Genomic DNA, 25735 nt, shown 5'->3' on the forward strand with positions numbered 1-25735 from the left:
CCCAGTGTCGGAGCTGTAGGTAGGGCAGGCGTTCCGAATCAGGAAGGCCGTAATCTGCCTTAAACTGAGGGAATGGGATAATCCCCTCCAAGTCAAAGAGGTGGCCCAGGGACCGACAAGTGGGGAAACGCCAGGCAGGGAAGGCCCTAGTACCCATGCCGGGTTGGAATTCTGGGTTATCGAATAGTGGTGTGAGGGGGAGGGATAGGTAGTCAGATTATGGTCGGTGTTAGTGCGATCCCAGGACTCCATAATCGTGGTGGTCTATGTGATTTATGGAGGAAGGGAATGCCCTGTAGGGGCATGGCTGCCACTGCCTGATCCTGGAACAACCAATGTTTCTCCGACTCTAGGCGGTGCCATTCCACTAAATATCAAAGCTGTGAGGCGTAGAAGCTGAGCTGGAGATCAGGAACCCCCACACCTCCCTTCTCTGGTGGGAGAATTGCTATTGCATGCTTAAACCGGGGCTTGCGGCCTTGCCAAATAAAATGCGCCAGGTCTGACTGGGTCTGTTAAATCCAGCCCGAGAGAGGGCGGGGGGGGAGGGTCTGAAAAAGATACAGAATCTGCGGAAGGAAGGTCATCTTGGAAGCAGCTATCCTACCGAGCCAGGATAGTGCATAGTGTTTCCACTGGCCTAGCTCCTTGCATATATGCGCGCGGAGTATGGAGTAGTTGGTTTCAGTGGTAGCCTGTATGGAGGGGGATAATTGAATTCCCAGGTACGGAATCTAGGAGGGAGCCCATTGTATGGGGTGTTCTTCTTGTAGATGAGCTAAAGTGTGCGAGATAGGGAGATATTAAGTGCGATCGACTTATCCATGTTGATCTTAACTCCCAAGGCCTGTGCGAAGCAATGCATTTCAATGAAGAGAGATTGCAGAGCAGGAATCGGGTTAGAGAGAGCAAGCAAAATGTCATCTGCGTACAAGCTGATAGTGTGTACGTCTCCTCCAAACTTGATCCCAAAAATGAGAGGATGGCGTCTAATCCGTAATGCTAAGGGTTCTATATAGAGCGCGAATAAAAGGGGTGAAAGAGGGCACCCCTGCCTGGTGCCTCTTCCAATGGGAAAGCGAGAGGACGTATGGCCATTAACCCAAACTGTTGCCTTGGGTGAGCGGTAGCAATTGAGGATCTGAGTACGCAGTTTCTCACCGAAACCGACATGCATCAGGACCTGCTCCAGAAAGGGCCAATGCACCCTGTCAAAGGCCTTCTCCGCGTCGATAGCTAGTAGCCTGTATTCTACCTGAGTGCGAGACGCCTTTTCGATTAGGTGCAGGACCCACTTGATGTTATCGCTCATTTGCCTTTGTGGGATGAAGCCTGCTTAATCCGGCTCAACCAGTTGGGACATGTAGGGCACTAGACGGGTCGCCAGTATGGTAGTATAGAGTTTAATGTCTATGTTCAGTAGGGAGATCAACTTATATGCACCGCAGGATGTTTTATCTTTCCCGGGTTTCGGGATAACCACTATCAACGCTTCAAGCATCTCTTCCGCGATAACCCCGTCCTGTGCAAAGGTGTTGAACAAACCTGTCAGGAGGGGAGCCACTTGGCTGCAGAATGTTTTTACAAAAGGCCGCTGAGTAGTAATCTGGACCGGGTGATTTGCCCAGCTTGAGGTGGGAGCTCGCTGCTATGACTTCTTCAGTCCCAATATCCCTATCTAAATAGTCGGCCTGCACCTGGGTGAGGGAGGGTATGTGTGCTGCCGCCAGATAGTCGGCACAGTGATGAGCAGCTAGGGGGTCACCCGAATAGAGCTCTGCGTAGAAGTCTCGAAAGACTTCCGCTATTGCAGCATCGTCGGTAACGAGTTCGCCTCTAGAAGAGAGGATGGCCTGAACACCCTGCCACTGTCTGGCCTCCCGTAGTTTGTGGGCTAGGAGGCGACTGCATCTGTCACCACCTGTGTAGTATGAGTGTCGGAGTCGGAGGGCCTCATATTCGGCCCTGTCTTGGTCTAATGCTGCAAGTTGCTTCCGCTCTACACACAATTGACGGCAGGCCCGGGAAGCACCCGTCCGCTGGTGCATCTGCTCCAGCTCTGTGACTCGCTGGGAGAGTTCAGCCCGTTTACGACTAAGCTCAAGCTTGTTAGCAGTGGATATAGGTATAAGTTCCCCCCGTATAGCTGCCTTTAGTGCCGCCCACTGCGTCGCTAAAGAGGTTTCTGAGTTGGCGTTAAGGGCAAGATAATTTGTGATGGCTTTCTGGATCTGTTCAACTATGGAAGCTTGACGGACCAAGGTATTGCGCAGGCGCCAGTGTCTAATAGGCTGCGATGTAGGTGGGAACTTAAAGGTGGCAACGTCGGCGAATGGTCTGAAAGAGAAGCCGTCAGGATCTCAGTGTCAGTCGCAAGGGCATGTAGTGAGGAAGAACTAAGGAGGTAGTCCAACCTAGCTATGTTTTTTGTGCTCCTGAATAAAAGGTGTAAGCTTGACTACAGGGGTGGATGTGGTGCCAAAGACCTATGAACTCCAGGTCTTGAAGACGGGCCTGTCCAGCAGGCGAGAGAGTGCCAGTCTGGCCTGTCCTCTGGCAGGAACGGTCACTAATGTTATCGAAGACACGGTTCAGGTCACCTCCCAGTAGCGCGACGTTCCGCAGTAGCTGTCGCCTCAGTGAGTGCGTCATGAAAAAATCTTATCTTGCCCCTCGTTGGGTGCGTATACAGACCCCGCTATAAAGGACACCCCTCCCATCAGGAACTGATACGCGAACACTCGGCCTCTGATCTCAGCTTGCTTCTTTAACACTCTGTAGTGTGTTTATCTAGGGACCTGTATCGATACTCCTATTTCTGACCCTTGCCCAGTTATAAATCACTAATATCCATACAACGGCACAGAAACCCGTTTCATAAATGAGTCATAGCGCATGCTGTCACATTAAGCAAGCACTATTCCTCCAGCCCCCTAGAAAGCACACCGAGTTCTTAAACAAATCCAAGCCTCGAGCAACCTGGGAAATCCCCGCCTGCCATGTTTTGATTTAGTCCAAGAACTCCTGTAAAGCACTGCAAGAACGCTCAGTTCTTAGTGACATCCTTATTGACTTCTTATGTCCATCCTTACGTCAAACCCAGCTCCTCTCAGGTATAAATATACCAACGCTGTCCTAAGCAGCGACACGGTGGTGATGAACCTGGAACAGTGACTACTTGCCGGAGAGCCCAGCTGATGCGAGAGCCCACGGACGCTGCCCCTCCCTTTTGACGCGCTGAGAGAGACGCTGTCTTTTCTCTTGCCGAGAAATCCAGCCTCCAGCGTTTCCAGCCCACCTTCGCGGGTGACTGGGATACCGAGTCCTGAGAAAGAGATACCAGACCTCCAGCCTTCTAAATCCCAGGTACTGAACTGACTAAACCCTTATAGAGAATTCTTGAGTCAGATTCTTGGCAAAACAAACTTAACTTAAACTGCTACTTACTTACTCCCTCCCATGTATTAGGCTTAGGTCAGGTACACCGGGGTAGGCGTAGTTAGAAGCACCAGTTGAGTACGATTAGTCAATGTATATATGTATGTATATCTTTTATCCATTTTAAAGTATCATATGGCTAAGAAACCATATCAATGCTTTTACAGTATTATTTCATGATCCTGCTTTTACTGTATGCACTTTACTTAACTATAAGTATTGCAATTGTAGCGATTCATTTCTCTTGTATGAGAAAAGAGACTGATCAATAAATAACACCTTTTATTGAAAACGCCCGTCTCTCCTTTTCTCTGCAATCTGGTTAAACTAAGTATGCACGTATTGACTGAGTAAAATAGCTGTCTTGTGTTTTCACATGACTCTAGAGATATACTCTTGATCAGGGAGATCAAAGTTGTCATGTTCTATGGTTGTCAGAAACTAAATCCCTTCTTGTGTATCCAGGGAGGTTAAAATCCTCCTCGCCTATTCGAGAAAGTTTCTAGTGAACTCTGAGCTAGCTGGCACACAAAACTTAAGTCTTATATCGTCAGTAGAGACCTAGTTAACCTCGGTCCTACGTCTACACTACTGAAGATATTATTCCAATGCGCAGAGCCTATTGGGAATATAGGAACTACACTACAACTCGAGAGACCAATATGGCAACCCCGGCAAATTTGGTGGGATTAGAGGAGAACATCTGTGTAGGGAAAGCACGGGATTTCATCCTGTGATGATCCTTGCGGAGGAGATGGGTAACCTGCAGGAGGCATATATCAGCTTTGGAATGCTCCAAATAGTGAAGGACGGCCCTACGCTTGATCGGAATATTCAAACCTTGCACGTTTAGAGTAAGGATTTTAAGAGTGTTGTGTGGCATCTAGATTCGGAAGAGGATGAATTCTATGGTGTGGGCTATATTCCGTAGCAGAAGGGGAGGTGTAAAGGAAGGAGGACCATAACCCGGTGTCGAGCATGGCACAGTGAGGGGAGGTGGACGAGGGGATCCAAACCCAAAAAAACAAAAAACCCTCCAAATACAAATGTTCCAAAATACAACAAGAACGATAACGTTTAGAACAAACAGAGGCAAAGAAAATAGTCTGTCATCCCGGGATGACAAGCAGATTAACAAAGTGGGGTCCATAGTGTGACCAAGTAGGGGATCCCAGCCCCACCCGCCGCCCGCCCAAGATCAAATAGAGGACATTCAGAAAAATCAAGTACCCCTGTCCATTCACATTTTGCCAGAGTCCACTCCAGCCAAGGCATCCGACGTGGAGGCGAGGGAGGCCTGTTGACTCCTGGTGATTTCTGTCTTGTTTGGTTTCCAGACACACCTCCGTCAGCCCTGTCCCTGCCACCCCGACAGGGAGATCTCAGGCCCCGAGCTGGTGCTACGTTGGTCCTCATCATCGCTTGGTACAGCTAGGACCAGAAGTCGGCAGGAGTCTGTAAGCGATCGAAGCTGGTGGAGTTTGCCATTATAACGAAAAATAAGTCAAAAGGGATGAGACCCAGGAGTAATGGATACCTTGCTGTCGAAGGTGTTCAGTCACAGGGTGAAATAGCCGGCGGCGCTGAAGCATGATCAGGGCCAAATCTTGGAAAAGCACCAGAGAGTGTCCCTGGAAAGAGATGGGGTGAAGAGATCTCGCCTTGGTGAGGATGGCCTCTTTGGTTCTAAAGTCTTGGACGCACAAGAGGATATCCGCAAGGGGGGTATAAGTCACGCTGGGTGGTCCGACCCTGTGTGCCCGGTCTAGAATGATCTCAGCTTCATGGGAGGCACCTAGGATATGGTGGAACAGGCCCTTAACGAATTCAAATAGGTCTTTAGTGTCCTCTGTCGCCTTCACACCCCGGATCCGGATGTTGTGTCTGCAAGACCTGTTTTCCAAATCCTCCAGGTGAGTTTGGATGTCGACATGCTGGTCCTGTAATCGAAGTACCTCCCGTTGGAGCATATTGGACTCGGTCTCAGCGATGTCGCTCTTCTCTATGGCGGCCACTCGATCCCCAACATCATCCACATCTCTGCGTATCTCCTTGATCTCAGCTGTGAGATCATTTTTCACAGAATGCAGGTCTTCTCTGAGAGTTAGGAACAGCGACTCCAGGAATGCCTTCGTAATAGGCTCATCACTGGGGCTTGCAGACTGCATCGGGCCGCCATCTCGGGGGCCGCGGTCGCCATGTTGGGGCTAGAGTGTGAGCGTTCAAAAATGTCCTTCAGGGGCTTCACCTTCTTCATCCTGGAAGAGGACATACTCCTCTGACACCCCCAGGCGGGCTGTTGAGTGGGATATGGGTGTTGGAGAGATCACAGCCGATCAAGGGAGGTGCTGGTGTGTCAAATCTATTTGGGCGCTAGGCGAACAGCGCGTGTCTCTGCTGTGTATAAGCGTTGAGTTCTGTTGCTGACCACTGTAAAGGTGTTGTGAGGCGAAGGTTGGTGGGCACGCCCGATCATGGGGTGAGGGATCCGGGTAGCTTTGCCAGACCTAGGCACCGCGTGGGGTCGCAGCGGTATCGCTCTTCTCCTCTATGGCGGCCACTCGATCCCCAACGTCATCCACATCTCTGCGTATCTCCTTGATCTCAGCTGTGAGATCATTTTTCACAGATTGCAGGTCTTCTTTGAGAGTTAGGAACAGCGACTCAAGGAATGCCTTCGTAATAGGCTCATCACTGGGGCTTCAGACTTCATCGGTTAGCCATCTCGGGGGCCGCGGTCGCCATATTGGGGATAGAGTGTGAGCGTCCAAAAATGTCCTTCAGGGGCTTCACCTTCTTCATCCTGGAAGAGGACATACTCCTCTGACACCCCCAGGTGGGCTGTTGAGTGTGGTATGTGTGTTGGAGAGATCACAGCCGATCAAGGGAGGTGCTGGTGTGTCACCGCGTGGGGTCGTCGCTTCCATGTGTTGCAGCACCGTGATGATGTGGGAGTAAGGGCCTAGATAGCCACTGCTAGGCCAGGCCTCTCCAGGCAGGCCCCAGCCCTCCAGCTTCTCTCCCAGATTCGAGGTGTGCGGCACTGAACCACAGAGCGCACGATGGCTGCCTAGAGGTAGGGGTAATCCTGTCCCAGGTCACGTGGCCTCCCTCCCAGCGCGGCTGCAGTGTGCGCTCTCTTACCGGGCGTCCGCGAGGGTAAGCATATTTCAAAGGGAAGGCCTACCTCCACATGTGCTGTAGGGCCCAGGCATTGATGTAGCGCGGGCCGGTAATATGCTTGAAAGGAGGGCAAAGCCACTGCCCGCCTTCAATCCCCAGGTCTGAGGGCAAGGTGCTAGGCGGCACCTACTTACTCCGGGGGACCCAAGGACCTTCCGAACCCACCGCCCAGGGCCCCGGCGCCCCAGGCGGATGACTCCAAAATCGAGGCCGGGATCCTCGTGGCCTTGCGTGTTGCTGTGCCCTCTCTGTGTAAACACCTAGTATTTCGGGACACAAGAGCAACTTGCCTTGGCTCCTGAGGAGTGTTCCAGTTAAGGTGAAGGGCAGTTAGATTGTCTCCATGAGCTCCGGCTGCCCCCGCGGGCAGCGTGAAGAGAAGGGTTGGGGCTGCCCTAAGTCCCCGGCACCAGTGCCCTCCAAGGCATATTGAGGCCGGCAGTCGGAGGCTGCTGGGCATAGTGCTGGGCAACCTGCATGTCCTCCGGGTTGCCTGTAAAGCGGCTGGGTTCAGAGCGGCTGGCCTCGATGGCCCAGACTCCAGACCACGGCGTTGTTGAGGCCGCTTCCAGGTGTTGGCGAGGGGAAGGCCAGGTCGTCTCCCTCGCAGTCCCTGCGAGGCAGCTGCGGTCGTCGCCAGCGTTGGGATCTCTGGCCAGCTGTGGGCAAAGTCTCGTCAGAAGGGCACTCCAAAGGCACCCCAAGCTATTTCTGAGCCCCGCGAGGACCTGTATGTGCCAAATTGGGTGGACGGCGGGCAGGAGCTCTGAACAATGCATCCTATCTCACCGCCATCCTGGCCACGCCCAGCAAACAGCATGTTAAAGGCCCTGTACACAATTCTGCCCAATCTCCATAAATCAGTCAAGCACTCTTAGAGTTACAGAAACCATGCTCTCTGAGCAACAGCAATTTAAGTTCAAGCTGCTGCAGTGTGCGAATGAGGGCTGGGAAATGGCAGCAACAAGGAATCAATGGAAATCCAATCTCTGTTCTTAAGGTGAACCAGGAGTGGAACAGAGGCAACCCTACCCAAAGGGCACTAAAGACAGTTTGAGGCAGCAGGGGACACGTCACCTAAAACATGTCAATCAAATGCCTCCTGGTCGATGTTGGAGTCAGTAAGTAAAATGATGGACATTCAAGATGGGACGTCGGATAGGCACTCCGTTGTGATGGGAACTAGGTGGTCCGTGAACAAGTGAAAAGGAAGCAGATTAGAAGACTATGTGCAATTAGTGACAACTGACACCGAAGGGCTAGGAGTGAAGCAATGCCTTGCACGATGGGTGGTCACACATTCCATGGCCGGCATCAGTGAATGGAAGGCAGCACGGCTTCTCAGCACAGGGCGGGAGCAGGTATTTGAATCGGAAAGGGAAGATGAACAAGTGCACACCAGTCACGCCAATATGGATGAATGCATATGCCATTATTAAAGCACAAACCCCACCATAAAAAGGCAACAGAGCACTGTACATGGTCAAAGGCAAGCATAAAGTGAACGAGTGATAGGAGAGGTAGCTGATATGTGGACGGTTAATGCACTTGTGATATAGGGTTCTTTAAAGAGGTGCATCTTCAACTCTTTCACAAATTGGAGCAGCTTTGGGGCGGCAGTCCTAATGGATACAGGGATGTTGTTCAAATGTGGATTGCTCACCTCTCATCCTTTGTAGCCCCTGATGAGAAGGCAGAGATGAACCTGTTGAAACTAATGGAAAAGAAACCTTTTTTGATGGAGAGAAGTTTGTTTGGAGGGTGATGTCATTGATGTGGGAGCTGCATGTTGGGGTTCCCCTCAGAAAAGGGGCAAGGGATGAGAGCCTGATGAGTTAGATTAGAGCGCTCTAGGACAGTCATGTGGGATTGGAAATCAGGGGCTCCTGGCATTCTGACAGATGAAGTCAGGGATTGTACCCGGGTGCATTACTTCTGTGCAACCGCACCACTGATGGTATTGCACCCCATGGAGTGACTAACAGGAAGCGTTCAGTGGTCCTCCAGCAGGAAAGGTCCTATTCTGTCTGTTAGTTCTCCTGACAGGTGAGCATGTAATATCTGTCAGGTTCCGGGGAACTGCGTGGTGGTGGTGGGTGGGTGGGGGCTGGAAGGTTGAGGGGTAGGAGCCAACACTGGTTTCATATGGACTGAAGCTTGTGCAAAATGAGCAACATTTCAAGGAAGTATTACAATACAGTAAACCATGCAGAGTCAGTTTTATTTTATTGGGCCAGGTATGGGATATTACGTACCAAGTGAAGAGAAGAGATTATAATTTTTCCTTCAAGGGTCATCTACGTTACAAAGAATCTCAATGCGAGGAGTGAGTCTAAAAAGCAGCGGGGGCATGCAGTCAGAAGAGAGAACGCAGAGTATCACTAACATTATGAACATTATGAAGTACTACACGACACTGTCTGCCACCGCACTCTAGTACAGCGCCTCAGCAACATCGGAATCCAGGAGAAGGCACTGGAGTGGATCATCTCCTTCCTCGCTGGAAGGACACAGAGAGTCCGCCTACCACCGTTCAGATCTGCAGCCACGGAAGTCATCTGCGGCGTTCCTCAGGGCTCCTCGCTCTTCAACGTCTACATGAGCCCCCTTGCGGCCATCGCACGCCAGCACAACCTCAACATCGTCTCCTACGCCGACGACACCCAGCTGATCCTCTCCCTGACCAACGACCCCGCCGCCGCCAGAACCAACCTCCATGAAGGGATGAAAGACGTAGCCGAGTGGATGACGACCAGCCGCCTGAAACTGAACTCAGACAAGACGGAAGTCCTCATCCTGGGCTCCTCGCCCTCCGCCTGGGACGACTCCTGGTGGCCCCCCGCCCTGGGCACCGCACCCAAACCGACAGACCACGCACGCAACCTGGGCTTCATCCTGGACTCCTCCCTCTCCATGACCAGACAAGTCAACGCCGTCTCCGCGTCCTGTTTCAACATCCTGCGCATGCTACGGAAGATCTTCCGGTGGATCCCCACCGAGACCAGGAAGACGGTCACCCAGGCCCTCGTCACCAGCCGACTAGACTACGGCAACGCCCTCTACGCCGGAACCACCGCCAAGCTCCAGAAGAGACTCCAACGGATCCAGAACGCCTCAGCCAGACTCATCCTCGACATCCCCCGACGCAGCCACATCTCCGGACATCTGAGAGACCTGCACTGGCTCCCCGTCAACAAGAGAATCACCTTCCGTCTCCTCACCCACGCACACAAAGCCCTACACGACCAAGGCCCGAGCTACCTCAACAACCGCCTCAACTTCTACGCGCCCAAACGCCACCTCCGATCGACCAACCACGCCCTCGCCGCCGTCCCCGCATCCGAAGAGCGACAACAGGAGGAAGGTCCTTCTCCTACCTGGCCGCCAAGACCTGGAACACCCTCCCTACCGACCTCCGCCTGACCCAAGACCACCTCTCCTTCAGGAAGAAGCTCAAGACCTGGCTGTTCGAGCACAACCCCCCTCCTCCCCCCCAGCGCCTTGAGACCCTCTGGGTGAGTAGTGCGCTCTATAAATGCCTTGATTGATTGATTGATTGATTGACTTTAGGGCCAACAAACAGGCAAGGGGGACACCTGAAATGGGCTCTCCACCTCACCAACCCAGTACACGAAACTACCTTCGCACCCAGACCAAACATCCTAGGGGGTGGGGGTGGGGATGGGAAAGGAGAAGGCGGAGGTGGCCTCCAGCCATAAAACACAGCCCAAATATACAAGGAAGAGCTGGTAGGTATTCTGGCCACTGGGGTTTGGTGTCCAGTAATGTGTACTAGTCTACTTTAATTAGTAGTGTCATGGACTGGTTCTTGGGACAGTAGTCCCCTACAACAAGCACCTACTGCTCAGCAACTAAAAGAAAAGATCGCTATCTACTTCTGACTTATTCTATTACACGTAACTATTGGTGGGGTGGCGCTTAGAAGTAGGCTGAAAATAGCTATCAAAAGCTGTGAAAAAACCTTGACAAAACCCCTAACAAGGTGGGCAATTCACTGGTGTGTGCAGACACTACCACTGGACGTTACATCTAATCCTGGCTTTACCACTTTACCTAAATATGCTGGACATAAACACCAAATGTTAAGTCTCTGCAGGGCGACTATACAGGTCATTATCCAGAGACTGTGGTCCCTCGGCCTCTCCATCACATTCTCTATCAGCAAGTGTGTGGTTTACTGCACTAGGAAACTACAACCAGGAGACTGTTTAACCCTGGCCTACCAATGTGTCTAATAGTGTGCTTGGGAAATCGCTGATTACATTTATGCCCCTCCCCTATTAATGTCCAAGATTGTGGGTATTTACGATCATCCAAGGGCTGTAAGTACAACTGGGCTTTTAAAAATAGGCCTAGACTGTGGAGTTGTGACTTTAACTAACAATTATTTTCCGTAGTTCCTGGAGTGTTGATGATGGATTGCCAGAAGTCTTCTGTCCAGTTATGTTCCAGATGCAGTTGGGTGAGTTGTGACTAAATCTTACTTTTAACCTACTGATGACATGAGAGTTTGATTACCACATAGACCTTGCCTCTGAGGAGGGTAGGTACACAGTGTCCACTCTCGTGGGCTACTCCCCAAAATGTAACAGGCCAAGTAGGTGGCTTGGCAGTTCGGGATGGACTATTGCCATGGGGAACAGGTTCATGACTGATTTGCATATGGCTGAGTTCAAATTGGGGTGGCATAGTGAGCAAAAGAACGATGGATTTAACCCAGATCTCTTGACTGGGGGTGAAATTTGATTAATTCAGCATTCCGTCCATCATTTGTTGCCACGGTACATTTAGAAAGTTGAAATTTTTCTTACTTAATCCACTTGAGGCCTTCTGCTTGTCTATGGAATACACGTCAGGGGTGGGTGACAGCTCGCTACCTGTATTACCTCTAGACATACACACACAAAGGAAGGGTTGGTCTGACAGAGTAGCCACCTGCATGTTGATGGGTCATCTTGAGCAGGCTGGGTGGGAGGTGGTGGCACTTTATTTTTTTTTAATATTTATTTTTATTGAAACTTTTTACAACATAAACAAAAAAAAATAACAAGGCAATACAATCAATCGAATGGCGAAGCGTCCTGCGGGGGGGAAGGCATAAGATCATAATACAAACATTGACATTACAGGATGGGAGGAAAGAGGTATATAGCAAGTCCGGAGGCAATCCAAGCAACACAATAGGAGGAATGTCGGGTCAAGGGAAAGCAGGATCAGCCACTAAGTGTGAGAAGGGAGGTGTACATATGTCTCCCCGGTAGGAGTTCCATCGACCCCAAATCTTGCCCCACTTGCGGGGCCTGCCACATGCAACATACACCGTATTCTCTCTGAACATGCACCAGTCCATATTTTCCTTCCAGGCCAAGACTGTGGGCGGCCTCTGAGAGCCCCACAACTGGGCGATATCCCACTTTGCGATCATATTACCAAGGGTCACCCACTGGGTCTAGGCCAAATCATAGTCATTGGGTTCCCAAACATTCAACAAACATCGTCTAGCTTCAGGCAAGAACGCAACACCCGTGACCTCTTCCATCACTGCATGCACTGGATTCCAGAAACGAACAATCTCTGGGCATTCCCAGAGTATATGGAAAAAAGTGCCCAAGAGGCCGCAACGACGCCTGCACAGCCCATCCGAAGCATAACCCATACTGACCAATCGTGGGCCGGTAACATAGATCCTATGAAGAATCTTAAGCTGTACAAACCGGAGGCGAGCCGGAATTGCAACCTCTTTCGGCGAGGATATGGCCGACTGCCAGTCCTCGTCATCTAACTCCAAGCCATCACCGGTCCAAGGTTCCCTGAGGCGCTGTAAAAGGTCGGCCCTATTGTTTATCAACTTCTTGTAAATAAGCGAAATCGTACTGTCGGGAACATGTCCGTCAAGCACCCGATCCTCAAGCGGCGAAGCCTCCGGTACAGTAGTGCCTGGAGGAAAGACCGCCGTCAACGCGTGTCGGATCTGAGCATATCTAAAAAAACTCCTTGTCACTCAAGTCATACTCCAGTCTCAATACCTCAAAGGTTTTAACCCGATCCCTGGTCCATACATCGTTCACCCTGCTTATACCAATAACGTCCCATCTATCAAAACCTTTCGTCTTCCACAGGGAGCCTAGCTTCTCGGAAGCGTAAAGAGGGGTTGCGCGTGTGAGTCTATCCTTCCATCCCATTGCATCGTTGGCACGATGCCATACCTGTACAGCTATTTTGGTAGGGCCAGTAAGCGTCGTCCCAGCGGATTTCGTATAAAGCGCCCTGTTGTAGTCTCCACCAGGCAGCAACCATCTGTCCATTTCGAACGCAGGATTCAACGCAGGGCCGTACATGCCATGGTTAATCATCCCCAGTTGGGAGGCCCAATAGTAGCACTTAATATCCGGGAGAGCGATTCCACCGTCATACCAAGGAAGTGTTAACTTGGCAAGGGCTATGCGGGACCGTCCTCCCCACATCAGTTGTCTCTGCAAGCCTTCGACCTCTCGAAAGTAACTGGCCGGGATAATATCAAAAGTATTCTGGAGGGCATAGAGAAATCGGGGCAGTGACATCATCTTGAATAAAGCCGCCCGTCCGAGGGGGGACAACGGAAGTCTACGCCATGCCTCAACATCGGACCGCAGGCACCGAAGCGGGGGTAGAAAGTTACGTTCGAAGCGAACAACAGGATCCAGGGTGATAAACACCCCCAAGTATTTGAAACCCGCGTGTACCACCTGTATTGGGCACCCACACGGCAAGAGAGGAGAATCTCCCAAGAGAACGTACATGCAGGACTTGGACCAATTGATCACAAGGCCAGAGTTTTTACCGAAGGAAGTCAATACATCGAATAGCACTATTAACGACTTCCGAGGAGACGTGAGGTATAGCAGGATGTCATCAGCATAGAGCCACACTCTGTCCTCGAAGTCGGGGGTCCAATGTATACCCTTCATCGTCGGTTCCCACCTCAGCCAAGCCGCCAAGGGTTACAAAGCAAGGGCAAAAAGAAGCGGGGACAACGGGCACCCCTGGCAAGTACCCCTCCCGAGAGAAAACGAGCCAGAGACACGACCATTAACGACCACCTGAGCCAAGGGGTCATGATATAGTAACTTCACCCAACTGATGAAAACAGGGCCAAAACCAAACTTGGCGAGGGCGGCCCAAAGATATGGCCATTCCAGCATATCAAACGCCATTGTGGCGTCCAAAGAGGCCAAAATGGCCGATTCACGCAGCGAGGATGCTCTCGCAAGGGCGCCATGCAGACGCCGAAGGTTAAGTGCCGTATTACGGTGCGGAATGAACCCGGACTGATCCGGATGGATCAGGTCGCAGACAACGGTTATCAAGCGATTCGCAAGCACTTTTGCAAGGATCTTTGGCTCGGCGTTCAAGAGCGAGATGGGCCTGTACGACGCGCAGCGATCCCGTGGCTTCCCCTCCTTGTGGATCACAACGATAGATGCAAGTCGTTGATCGTAAGGGAGGGTACCAGCTTCTAGCGATTCTAAAAACATAGAGCGAAGATGCGGTGCTATTTTATCTGGACGTAGCTTATAAAGTTCGATGGGAAGACCATTCGGACCCGTGGCCTTCCCGGATCTCACAGAGCGAACCGCGGCCGCGACCTCCTCAACGGAGAGTGCCGCGTCCATCAGCTCCCTATCCAGATCCGACAAGCGGGGCAAAGCAATATCCCTAAGACGCTGATGCGAGTCCTGTTCCGGTCTATCCGATACTGGGGAGTAAACGGTTTGAAAATACTCAGAAAAACACTCCACAATCTCAACTGGGTCAGTCACTCTCACACCATCCGCCTTCTCAATCAAAGGAACCACACGACTAGCCCTCTCCCTCCTGTCCAACCAAGCAATCAACTTTCCGGCCTTATCACCCACGTCATACAAACGGCCTTGTTGCTCCCTACTCATCACCTTAGCGGCATCAGTGACCAGTGCTCTATAGTCAGTTTGTTTGAGGTTGAGAAGGTGCAACTTGTCCTGAGTAACATCAGATTCCAGGTCTCTTTCTATGTCTGATATCTCAGTTTCAAGTCGGACCACTGCCTCGCACTTGCGCTTCTTAGCGTTATTAATTAACGATAAGGCGTGACCACGGATGACGGTCTTATAGGCCTCCCATAGCGAGACAGACGATGACACAGACCCCACATTATCCACAAAATAATGGTCGAGTGATTTGATCAGTGCCTTTCGGATCTTAGGGTCACGGAGATACCAAGGGTTTATCGGGGCTACCCGGCCCCCAGTTCCCGGCCCAGCTTCCATTACAAGCCATAAGGGGGAGTGATATGAGATACCCCTAGCCAAGTGTCTGATTTCTTTAACCAATTGCAGGCATCAGGATATAATCTAGTCTCGAGAGGCTACTGTGTGCACCAGAGTGGAAGGTGTATTGCAATTGTCCAGGGTGGAGCAGCCTCCAGCAGTCTATCAATCCCAGAGTGTAAAGAAAGCCACCCAGCCAAGACTGGGACCTCCCAAGATCCCTAGGTGGGTAGCAATCGCTATACCCGGAAACCACTGAGTTGAAATCGCCGCCCACCACAAGAATGCCCTCCGGGAGCCCCAGTATCACCTTCCCCAGATCAGCAAAGGTCGTAGCCTGAAGGCCAGGTGGGACGTAAACGGAGAGCAGAGAGATGACTTTCCCCTCCCACCGTCCAGCAATGGCGGCGTAGCGCCCCCTGTCGTCAAGAATGACGGCGTCGATCTCGAGGGGGAGGGAGGCCCTGACCAGGATACCCGCCCCCCCTAGAGCCAGTGGTGAAGCCGGAGTGCGCAAGAAGACGGTAGCCCCTTCGATTCATAGCATGACATGTATTGCCTATCAAGTGTGTCTCTTGCAACAGCACAATATCAGGGGAGAGACGTCTCAAGAGTTGGAACACCACACCACGTTTTATCCTGTCCCCCAACCCGTTAACATTCCAGCATAGCAATTTTAGCCCCCTAACCTCCATCCCGAACATGGTCGCAGCATCCACCCCACATTAGTAGCAACAGCCAAGTCCAAAAGTCCATCAATATAGTGCCTTGAAATGAACCAAACAAAAAACAACTTCCCCCCTCCCCCAGAAACAATACCCCCCACCCTGCACCCCTGCGTTAGACTCAAAGGCCCCCCCAACTTGCAGTGTGCCTGTCGCCCTAGCAAATAACTAATCTACGAAAAGAACCCCCGAGGAGGAAGAGACCCATGTCCTCCGCCACCCTTGGAAAACAGCTCAATTAAATCAAATTAAAGGATCCGCAAACCACGGCTGAAAGGTCTATACAAAGTCCAGCGAACCAAGTCCCATTACTATTCCTGCTCCATCGGGCCACCCCCGGCTCCACCAGAGTGTTCAGGATGTTCCTGCCCCCTGGGCAGCGTATCGATCCAGTCACTTGCAGCCTCAGGGTGATCAAAGAAGAACGTCCGATCTCCATGTACCACACGTAGCCGGGCTGGAAATAGCATTGCGTACTTCATGTCCCTGTCTCTCAATCGTCTCTTCACTCCCTGAAACCCCATCCTCTGTTTTTGCACCAACTGAGTGAAGTCTGGGTAGAAACTCACCGTCGTCTTCTCAAATTTCGTGGGGCCACCCAATCGCGATGCTTGCAGGATAGCATCCCGATTACGGAAATTGAATATCCTGGCAATTATGGGCCGCGGGGTAGCACCCAGCTTAGGTTTACCACCCAGCACTCTGTGCGCCCGCTCCACCACAAAGAATTTACTCAGGCCTTTGGGTGCCAGATGGTTGACGATGAGGTCCTCCACGATGAGGTCAACATTTAAGTTGTCGGAATTCTAAGGGACACCCACAATACGGACGTTGTTCCGCCTAGCACGGCTTTTCAAAATCCTCCAGGCGGCGGGAGAAGGAATCATTAGAGGACCGTAAATTATGGACCTCCGTCTGTAGGTCGGAGACATCCGTCGTGAGGCTAGAAGTCTTCAAGTCCAGGAATTTAACTTTTTCATTTGTTTTAGCCAAATCCACCCTTATCAAGTTGACATCAATCGCCACTGTGTCCAGTTTTTGAGCCAGGGTTTCATACTGCACACCGATTGAGGTCTTCATACTCGCAATGGCGCCCATAACATCGTGCAGAGTCAGGTCGTCTTCCACCATAGAATTATCTACCTTGTCCACCGGATGCTTGCCCGTTCCACCAGGGGATCCCTTAGGATGGGTGTATCGATCCATGACACTAGATTGTATGGAGCCCCCACGGTGAACAGTCTTGGTCTTTCGCTTTTCAACCTCGGGCTTGCCGGCCATCTTGGAAGCTATGTCCCCGAGGGGACCCAAAGATCTGGTGAAAATGGCTACGTCAAAATCACACACAGATGCTTATCCAAAGAACGATGTGTCTCACGTCACACACCAAGCGATGATGTACGGTCCCGGCCCTGGAGTAGGACAACGAAGTAAAGCAGTCCCCAGGCAGCGGGGTCAAATCCGCGGCGTAGAAGGATCCGGACCAAAAACGAAACCGAAAGCCACTTCCAGGGTCGAGAATCGGATCAGGGGCAACTGCTGTTGTTCAATTACCGCCCAGGCAGATATCAACTCGAGCCCGGGGCATATCCGCAGAGCAGGCCAGGAAAGCTCAGATTGTCATAAAATCGGTTCCCTTAGACCAAATCAATTTTTGAAAGCAGCTGGCAGATCAGCCGGGCTGCATCTTCAATGATCCGTCGTCAGAACCAGGATTATATTCAGGATAAGTGCCGGAGGTGGCGAAGGTCCGGGAGCCCTGTGCTAACGCGACCATCCCGGTTGCGCGCGAAGCTCCTCCAGAGGTGGCACTTTAGACCTAAAAGGGTTGTGTCCCGGGCCCACAGAAAGGATTGAATACCCTCCTTTAGTGAGTATGCAGCCAGGGCATGAAAGGCAGGTTCTTGAGCACCCTTCAAAGCATTTCTTTGATGTCTCCATACTTCAAAGGCCCAATTGGGTATAAGTACTGGGGCTCTGACACCCCCAACCCAGAACACTCCTGGAACTGAGGACATTCTACCAGAAAGAAGAGCTGCTGTGCTGTAGGAGGGATTGCCACTTTGCATGAATGCGATGCTGTGTTGGCCTACTGCTTCTTGCCTGGGAGTGAGAAGGACTCGACTTGCATCTCTACATCCCAGAACCTAAGTTCTCTTCAAGGGCTTGTTGCCTTGCCTCCTGTTTCTGAAGCCTCAGGGATATCAAAGACTTCACCTCTTTTCTCCATCTCAGCACCTGGACCTTGCTTGCTGCAAGTCTTGGTCTGCCAAGTGGTGCTAAACAAGTCCAGGGCCCTTGGAAGCGAGTTTAAAGTGATGCATCTGCTAAGAACCTGCACCGATTGGAACCGACTCATCGTTTACTGTGAGATCGGGATCAACCCATCACTGCTGCTTCAGGGACTGGGACCTGCGCATTGCACTCGGAACAGTTGCATCCCCTCCGTAATCACTGCTTCAGAACCAATGGACTGCATGGAGATAGAGTAATTGCATAAACCTGGTGCATCGCAGTTGGAACCGCGGCACTCTGGAATTGGCGCTTCGCCAACTAAACCGGCGCATCGCCACTACTGAGTGGAGAAATCCAGCGCAACCTCTCAAAAGCGTGGGGATAATCGATGCGTTGCTGAACTGCATTCCGCATTTCATTCTGCAAAAAGAATTAAGTTACTTTCACTCAGCGGGCCCTGTGTGGGTACTGTCGCCAGCCTACGATATTTGCTTCTAAGTGCCATTTTTAAATTTTATCTGTGAAAACTCATATTTCAACTTCTGTCATTTTGGTCTTGTTTTATTTATAAAATAGTAAAGTATTTTTCTGAACTGGTGTCGAGTAATTTTGTGGTGCTTTCACTGTGTTACTGTTTGATGTGTTGCAAAAATACTTTACACATTGCCTCTTAAGTTAAGTCTGACTGCTCTGAGCCAAGCTACCAGAGGGTGAGCAAAGGTAAATGTTTGCTGTGTATCTGACTTAACCTGACTAGGATTATGGTTCCTGCTTGGACAGGGTGTCTACTCTGCCAACCAGAAACCCAATTTCTAACAATTACAGTATCAGGTTGTGATAGTGCCATGTCACTCAATCATGAACAGTTAGTTCCCTTTGTCCAGTGTTAAACCCTGATATCTAGAATTATTTTAGAATATAAAAATTTGAATGCACACATGCATACACAAATGCTCACAATACTGAACTGAATATAGGTAGCAAAAAATATCAAGCTAAAATATTTTGTGGCTTGAGCTGTAGTGCACGGAGTATCTGAGGGTGGAGATTTCAAAACGCTGTGAAACTATGGAAAAATGCGTCCATCTTACCACTCCTCAAGAAATCGAACATGGACCCCGAAAATCCAACTAACTACGTCCAATCTCTAGAGTGCCTTTCCCAGCAAAGATAGTGGAACGTCTCATCAATCTACAACTGACTCAGTTTGTGCAAGACAATCAGTTACTGGGCCCTGCCCAATTCGGTTTTAGAGCCGAACACAGTACAGAAACAGCATTAATAAAAACCAGGAACGAGAACTCAGAACCATTCTAGAAAGAGGAGGCTCTGCAACTCTTGTCCTCCTCGACTTGTCGGTGGCGTTCGACACTGTCGATCATGCTACCCTCATCGATTGTCTGAAAAAAATAGGCATTACTGGCAAAGCACTCATGATGAAGAATGTGTCATCTAAATGTTTTTCACTCCTTTGTGGGGTCCCTCAGGGATCTCACCTACTTTTTAATATCTATGTGGTTGAACTTCACGGCCCTGATCAGATCTTTTGGGTTCAACCCCACTTCATATGCCGACGACATACAGATTGTCGTGTCAGTGTCAAACAACCTGGACACTACCATCTCTCAATTTCACGATTGTATGAGAGCAGTCAGCAATTGGATTGGTAAACATTGCCTTGAACTTAATTCAGAATAAACAGAGGTTGTTCTTTTTGGCATAAACCCCTTTTTTGGAACTCCTCCTAATGGCCTAAAGAGTTGGGAACTCTTCCCACCCCGGTCTAAAAAGCAAAGAACTTGGGCGTAATCATTGATGGCATACTGGATTTTAACAAGCATATTTTCTCCGTGGTTTCGTCCAGTTTCAACTTGTTGCGAATCATTAAGAAGATTCTCCCTTTCATTCCATTGACCTCCAGAAAAACAGTAATCTCTCTATTAGTTCTTTCCAAACTTGACTATTGTAATGGACTGTATGTCAAGCTCTATAAGCAGTACAAAAGAAAATTACAGGGCATCCAAAATGCTGCGGCAAGATTTGTCCTTGACCTGCCCAAATTTCATCCTATCTCAGCATCCTTAAAAAAACCTCCATTGCCTGTACGTAGATTCTCGCATTAAATTCAAGGTACTTTTTCTTGTGTATAAGGCCTTACAGAACTCAGGACCCACCTACGTTAGACGCTCCCTCTCCTGGTACATTCCTAATAGAGATCTTCGATCAAAAATACGTTCAAGAGAATTAAATGTGGGGGGCAGCTGTTTCGCCTGTGAAACTTCCACACTTTGGAACACACTGCCTATCCATATCAAAGCAGCACCCACAATTTTAGGAAACTGTTCAAAACGTGGCTTTTTAATATATAGCCGCTCTGTTTTCTCTTTCTGATTACCGCCTCACTGCAATACCCTATATAGCGCCAAGACACCCACGGGTATTCGTGCACTCTACAAGTTTTTTAACATAACATAACATACTAACACTATATTTTGAGGGGTCTACTTCAGAAATACCTGAGGTTATTTGCCTCTTCTTTGCCCTTCATTAAGCTGATCTGTCAATTCCCACAATAATAGTTTCTGATTCAGCATTCTGCGTACAAGGTTACAATGTGGATTTGCTGCATTGGCTTCTCAGCTTACAGATTCAGAGACTCACATGGTAAATCGATAAAGGCAAACGAGATTTGTGGAAAAATAACTGCCCTCTGGGACCAGCATTAGGAGATCCATGTACAGCCTACCATGGCCTAAAGGGAACAGTGCAGCGGACTATGAAGATAGTGGTGTGAACATTTAAGGTTCCTGATCCATCGCAGTCACGAACTGATGAAGACAACATGATGGCAATAGAGGCAACATTGAAAGGGGAAACCCCCTTGATGGTTTCCCTTCTAGGTGGGCCTAGACCTTCACCAAAGATAATGTGCCAATGGTATCAGTATCAGCTATGGGAGATGAAAAGGACAATTTGATTTGATGAGAGCAGCTCATTGAGGATTAGCTTCTACACATGCTGGCGTCAGTATTACAGTGTAAATGCCAGAGCAACAATACTGGTGGCCATGTGTACTTACGAATGCCAAAGAAAATACTGAGAAAGGCTTCAGTGTCATTTCCTCAAATATGCTGGCCTGCTGTTAGCAGCCAATAAGAATAAGTATACATCGGTTAATTCTTGCTCTAGATTCCTGTGGGAGTGGCCATAAAAGACATTGGTAATTCGCTGTCTGTTCATCACAACAGCTTCTTTATTCAAAGATTTACCCATCAGGGTGTTTTCAATCATTCCTAATTAGCTATGTATTATTCCTGGCCTTAATTAAGACATCCTGGTAGACAGGTCACGCTGCCTGTTGCTACACAAATAGGTAATAGATTATTGCGGCAGAAACTGTGCAGAATCTTTGTAGTAAGACACACTTGCTTGGGATAAAGAAAAAGGTGTTTGTTAAATAACCTGCAGCTACTACAACAAACGCATAGCATAGAATACAATAACACAAGTCAGTTACAGCGTCATTATGTCTACTGTAAACACCCATCAAAGTATAGTAAAAAATAGCGCATTGTGCAGAGACTTTTTCTTTTTAAACCCCCCTTGCAGTGGTGTAAAAGGTAATGCAGTGGGCATACTTCCTATGTGCTCTAGACACCCCTTGCAGTGTAGTAGAAAGCAGAGCAGTGTGCACAGATTTCCGCTTTCTTAAATACCCGTCATAGTTTAGTAAAAAAGCATTGCAGTCTGTCAACGTCTAACACAGAATAGGTCAAAGTCATGCAGTGTATAAACTTTCTCAGGAAAACACTTCACAGGGTGTGGTAGAAAGCAATGAGGTATGCACAGATTTATCAGTGTACACTTTAAAGTGTAGGAATAAGAAGTACCATTTTAACAGACACTTTCTTCCATCAGACAGTGCCCCCAAAAAGTGTAGTAAAGGATAAATAACAGTGCAGTGTACACACAATGCAGTAAAACGCACAGAAATCTGCACAGATTCATCATAGAGCAATAAGATGCATTGCAGTGCACACATTTCATGCAGTGCAGTAATATGCAGGGCAGTGAGCGGAGATTTCTTACAATATAGTAAAAAGCAGTGCAGTATGCACAGGTGGCGCAGTAAAAAGCAGTGGCACATGCACAGATTCACATGGCCAATGAGATTCTATCAATGTGAATGCACAGATTCCCCATAGTGCAGTAAAAAGCAGTGTAATGAGTACAGATTCCTCATGGTGCAGCAAGATGCAGTGCAGTGGCACATGTTTCTCATAGTGCAGTAAGATGCAGTGCAGTGTTGACAGATTTCTCACTGTATAGTAAAAAGCAATTTAGTGTGCACAGATAGCACAGTAAAAGTAGTGCAGTGTGCACAGATTCCCCCAGACGGCCGTAAAAAGTAGTGCAACATGCATAGATTCCTCATACTACGGTAAAAAGCAGCAGTGTGCACAGATTTACCATAGTGCTGCAAATAGCAGTGCAGTGTGCTCACATAGTACAGTAAACAGCAGTGCAATGTGCACAGATTTCTCCTAGTTCAGTAAAAAGCAGTGCAGTGAGCACACAATTCTCCTAGTGTAGTAAACAGCAGTGTAGAGTACACAGATTTCTCATGGTGCAGTAAGATGTAGAGTGGTCAGATTCCTCGGTGCATCATAAACAGATTCCTCATACTGCAGTAAGATGCAGTGCACAGGTCCCTCATAGAGCTCAAAAATGCAGTGCAGTGTGTCATGGATTTCTTACAGTGCAGTGTGCCCAGATTTCTCACAGTGCAGCAAGATGCAGTGCAGAATGCAGTGATTTCTCATAATGCAGTAAGATGCAGTGGTATAGCACAGATTCTTCATAGTGCAGTAAGACACAGTGCACAGATTCCATATAGTGCAGTAAGATGCAATGCAGTGTGCACAGATTCCTCACAGTGCAATAAGGTGCAGTGCAGTGTGGACAGATTTCTCATAGTGCAGTAAGATGGGACATGCACAGACACGTCACAGTGCAGTAAAATAAAGTGCAGTGATCAGCTCCCCTCTTTAACATAAATGATGATCACAAAAACCCCAAGGGCTAGAAGGAAAGCCTCCCAGAGAGACGTTGTAAAACAGAAGAGCCCAGCTCAGACCGGCCCCTGGCAGATATTTCCTCCAGGATTATTCAGTCTATTTCTACATACACAGCAGAAGCGCCTTGAGACCCTCCGGGTGAGTAGTGCGCTATACAAATGCTCTGATTGATTGATTGATTGATTGACAATCTCCTACCTGAGCAAAAACCTGTGCAAACATTTCCAGGCTCTCTCCTCCTCCTAGGGCTGGGCAGATTTTGGGTCTGGAGGCGGGGGGAGTCTGTGAAGATGAAGATAACGGCACAGACAGACCTGGGATCCTTCCTTCTCTCCACCAGGCTGGAAACACGGGGAGAGGACGGAAGTGATGTCAGCTGCCCCTGTTGGTGCTGTATCAGCCGACGCTGACACGGAAGAGGAAATCCTTCTCCCTTGCACTACAATGTGATTAGTGGATTTCAACAGCAGGCGTGGAGCGCCCTCAGGTGGCAGCTGACAGAACCACCGCTTCAAGGATGTTGTGTCAAGGACAAGGAAATAATGTCACAGACATGAATTTTCTTCACTCAGTTTGTCTCACACTTGGTTTCGGGTTAAAAAGAACTATCCGTTTTCAGACTCTATACAATTTCCCTCAAAAGTGGCTTTATGCAACATATTACGGGGGATGTGCTTTCCTTCGTTGCTGCTGCAGAAAAATATTAACACCTTCGCTTCACTTCACCATACATGCCAAACGGATGCGGGCGGGAGACTCCAGATTGTTAAAGCCAAAAATGGCTTTATTTGAGCTGTTTCTCGCCTGAAATTGCTTCTGCTTCAAAAGAAGTCAATGAAGAAAATCTGTCCCCTCAATTCTTTTTTAAATCTCCCAGTATCCTGTCATAAATGATGGCAGGTACCGTATTCTTCACACGAGGAACCCCCCAACACTGCTGCAGAGGGCTGCAGTGTATTTAGTGTTTACAGACAGGTGACAATTGGAGGTGAAGTTTTTGTATTTCATTGAATATATGAACATGCAGGTAATGGGTGCAATTAAACTGGACTGCTTTTTTTCTAATATTCCTGTGTCTGTGGGATATTCTTTATACGTACTACAGCTGTGGGTCCTCAAGCAACACTACAACGTTTTGGTCTCAATGAATTTGACAATTTCTACCAGGGTTGCCACCATTTCAGAGAAAATTAAAGGGGCCAACTGTTCACGGTTTAACATTTTACATAGGCCCGGGCATGATCCTTAAGTAGAACTTTATATGAAATCATCTATTTTCATGTAAACATGGTATTCTGTCTTTGTTTACATTATTATTACTATTATTATTATTTCCACTCATGAAGCGCAAGTATTATCCAAGGGTGTTATAACGCAAGAAAGCAAAAAAAAAATCTATCTCAGTGTGAGAGACTCCAAAGACTGAACAGAACGGAGGGCAAAGCTGGGTTTAAGTGAGTTCCTAAAAGGCAGGAGAGCGCCAATGCGCTGAAATTGAATAGGCAGGGAATTCCACAACAGTGCAGCCTGCACAGTCAGAGGAAGGGCGACCACCAAGTTGGTGCCTATTCACTGGGGCACAATAAGTAGGTTGGCATTAGCAGAGCGAAGCGGACGGGAAGGTCTGTAACAAGAGAACCTGGAGGGTAAAAAACAGGAATCAGTCAGGTGTAAAGCTCTGTGTACTAAACACAGTGCCCTGAACCTGACCCTCTTAGGGACAGGCAGCCAATGCAATTTATTTAGCACTGCAGAACAAGAAAAAAGAAAGGAGGCGGGATAAAGCAAGCTTGGCAGGAGCAGTCTAAACCAGACTCAAAAGGGCACAGCACGGGACATTTAGCAGCGCTGGGGATTTCCCTTCGTGTTGTGTTTGTCCTGTCCTCCCTGCTGAAGAAAAATATTAAAAGCTTCACATCACATGAGCAACTTCCACAACACTGATGTAGAAGGCTAAAGCGTACCAAGTATTTGAAGAAAGGTGACAAATCGAAGTGATTTTGTATGTTATTTAATATATACAAAAATGTAGCTAATGAGTGCAATTAAACTGGACACATTTATAAAAAAAATCCTGCTTCTGTAGGTTATTCTTTCTATTTAATACGGCTGTGTATCCTCAAACAACATTCGAAACTTTGGTTCTAATGAGGTTTTGAATTTCTGATTCAAGGGCATAATTCCCGCTTAAAATATGAATCCAGGGAGAGGCCTCTGACTGCCAGGCTTTGATACCGAAGACTGTATTTTTGTTAGCTGCTTTGTTGATCACCAGGGATGCCCCATTTCCTACAGAAAAACACCAGCCATCTGCTCACGTGTTAACACTCAGCTAAGGCCAGGACATGCAGAACTTTGTATGAAATCATCTGTATTAATTTTTATCATGGTCTGTGTATCTTTGTTTACTTTCATGATCAGTCAAGGGAATGACGGCAGCAGTAGAACACTTTTTAAAGTGCTTTCTTGCTACATTTACTTTTAAATGTATGTACTGAGAAGGGGAAAAATACAGGCTTTAGGGTGAGTAGTAAACATTTCTTAAGCCCAGGACATTAAAATACTAGTCATGCCGGTATAAAACCAGCCAGGAGGCAACCCTATTGCTATGATTACTTTTGGTAATCCCCATTACTCTTAGTCCTACTCGTCCTCGACCCAGTCATCACTCATGAGGTATCCCACAAGACAGGAAACAAAACAGGAAACGCTTTTAGGCCCCCCCCCTCCCTCCTGCCAGGTGCTATATCACTCCTAACCACTAGAAGCA

At 48.8% G+C, this 25735-nt stretch overlaps 1 protein-coding gene across 1 annotated transcript in view; it reads right to left on the reverse strand.

Moving 5' to 3' along the window:
- The window catches only part of LOC144803299 (uncharacterized), a 33264-nt gene extending 9945 nt beyond the window's left edge, over positions 1 to 23319 (reverse strand). Inside the window, exon 1 of the mRNA XM_078671857.1 lies at positions 23164 to 23319. The gene's annotated coding sequence lies outside the window, so the exon portion shown is untranslated. The remainder of the gene's footprint in view (positions 1 to 23163) is intronic.
- Between the last annotated feature and the right edge of the window lie 2416 nt (positions 23320 to 25735).

The sequence above is a fragment of the Lissotriton helveticus genome, chromosome 1_2 (assembly GCF_964261635.1).
Source record: "Lissotriton helveticus chromosome 1_2, aLisHel1.1, whole genome shotgun sequence".
Lineage (NCBI taxonomy): Eukaryota > Metazoa > Chordata > Amphibia > Caudata > Salamandridae > Lissotriton > Lissotriton helveticus.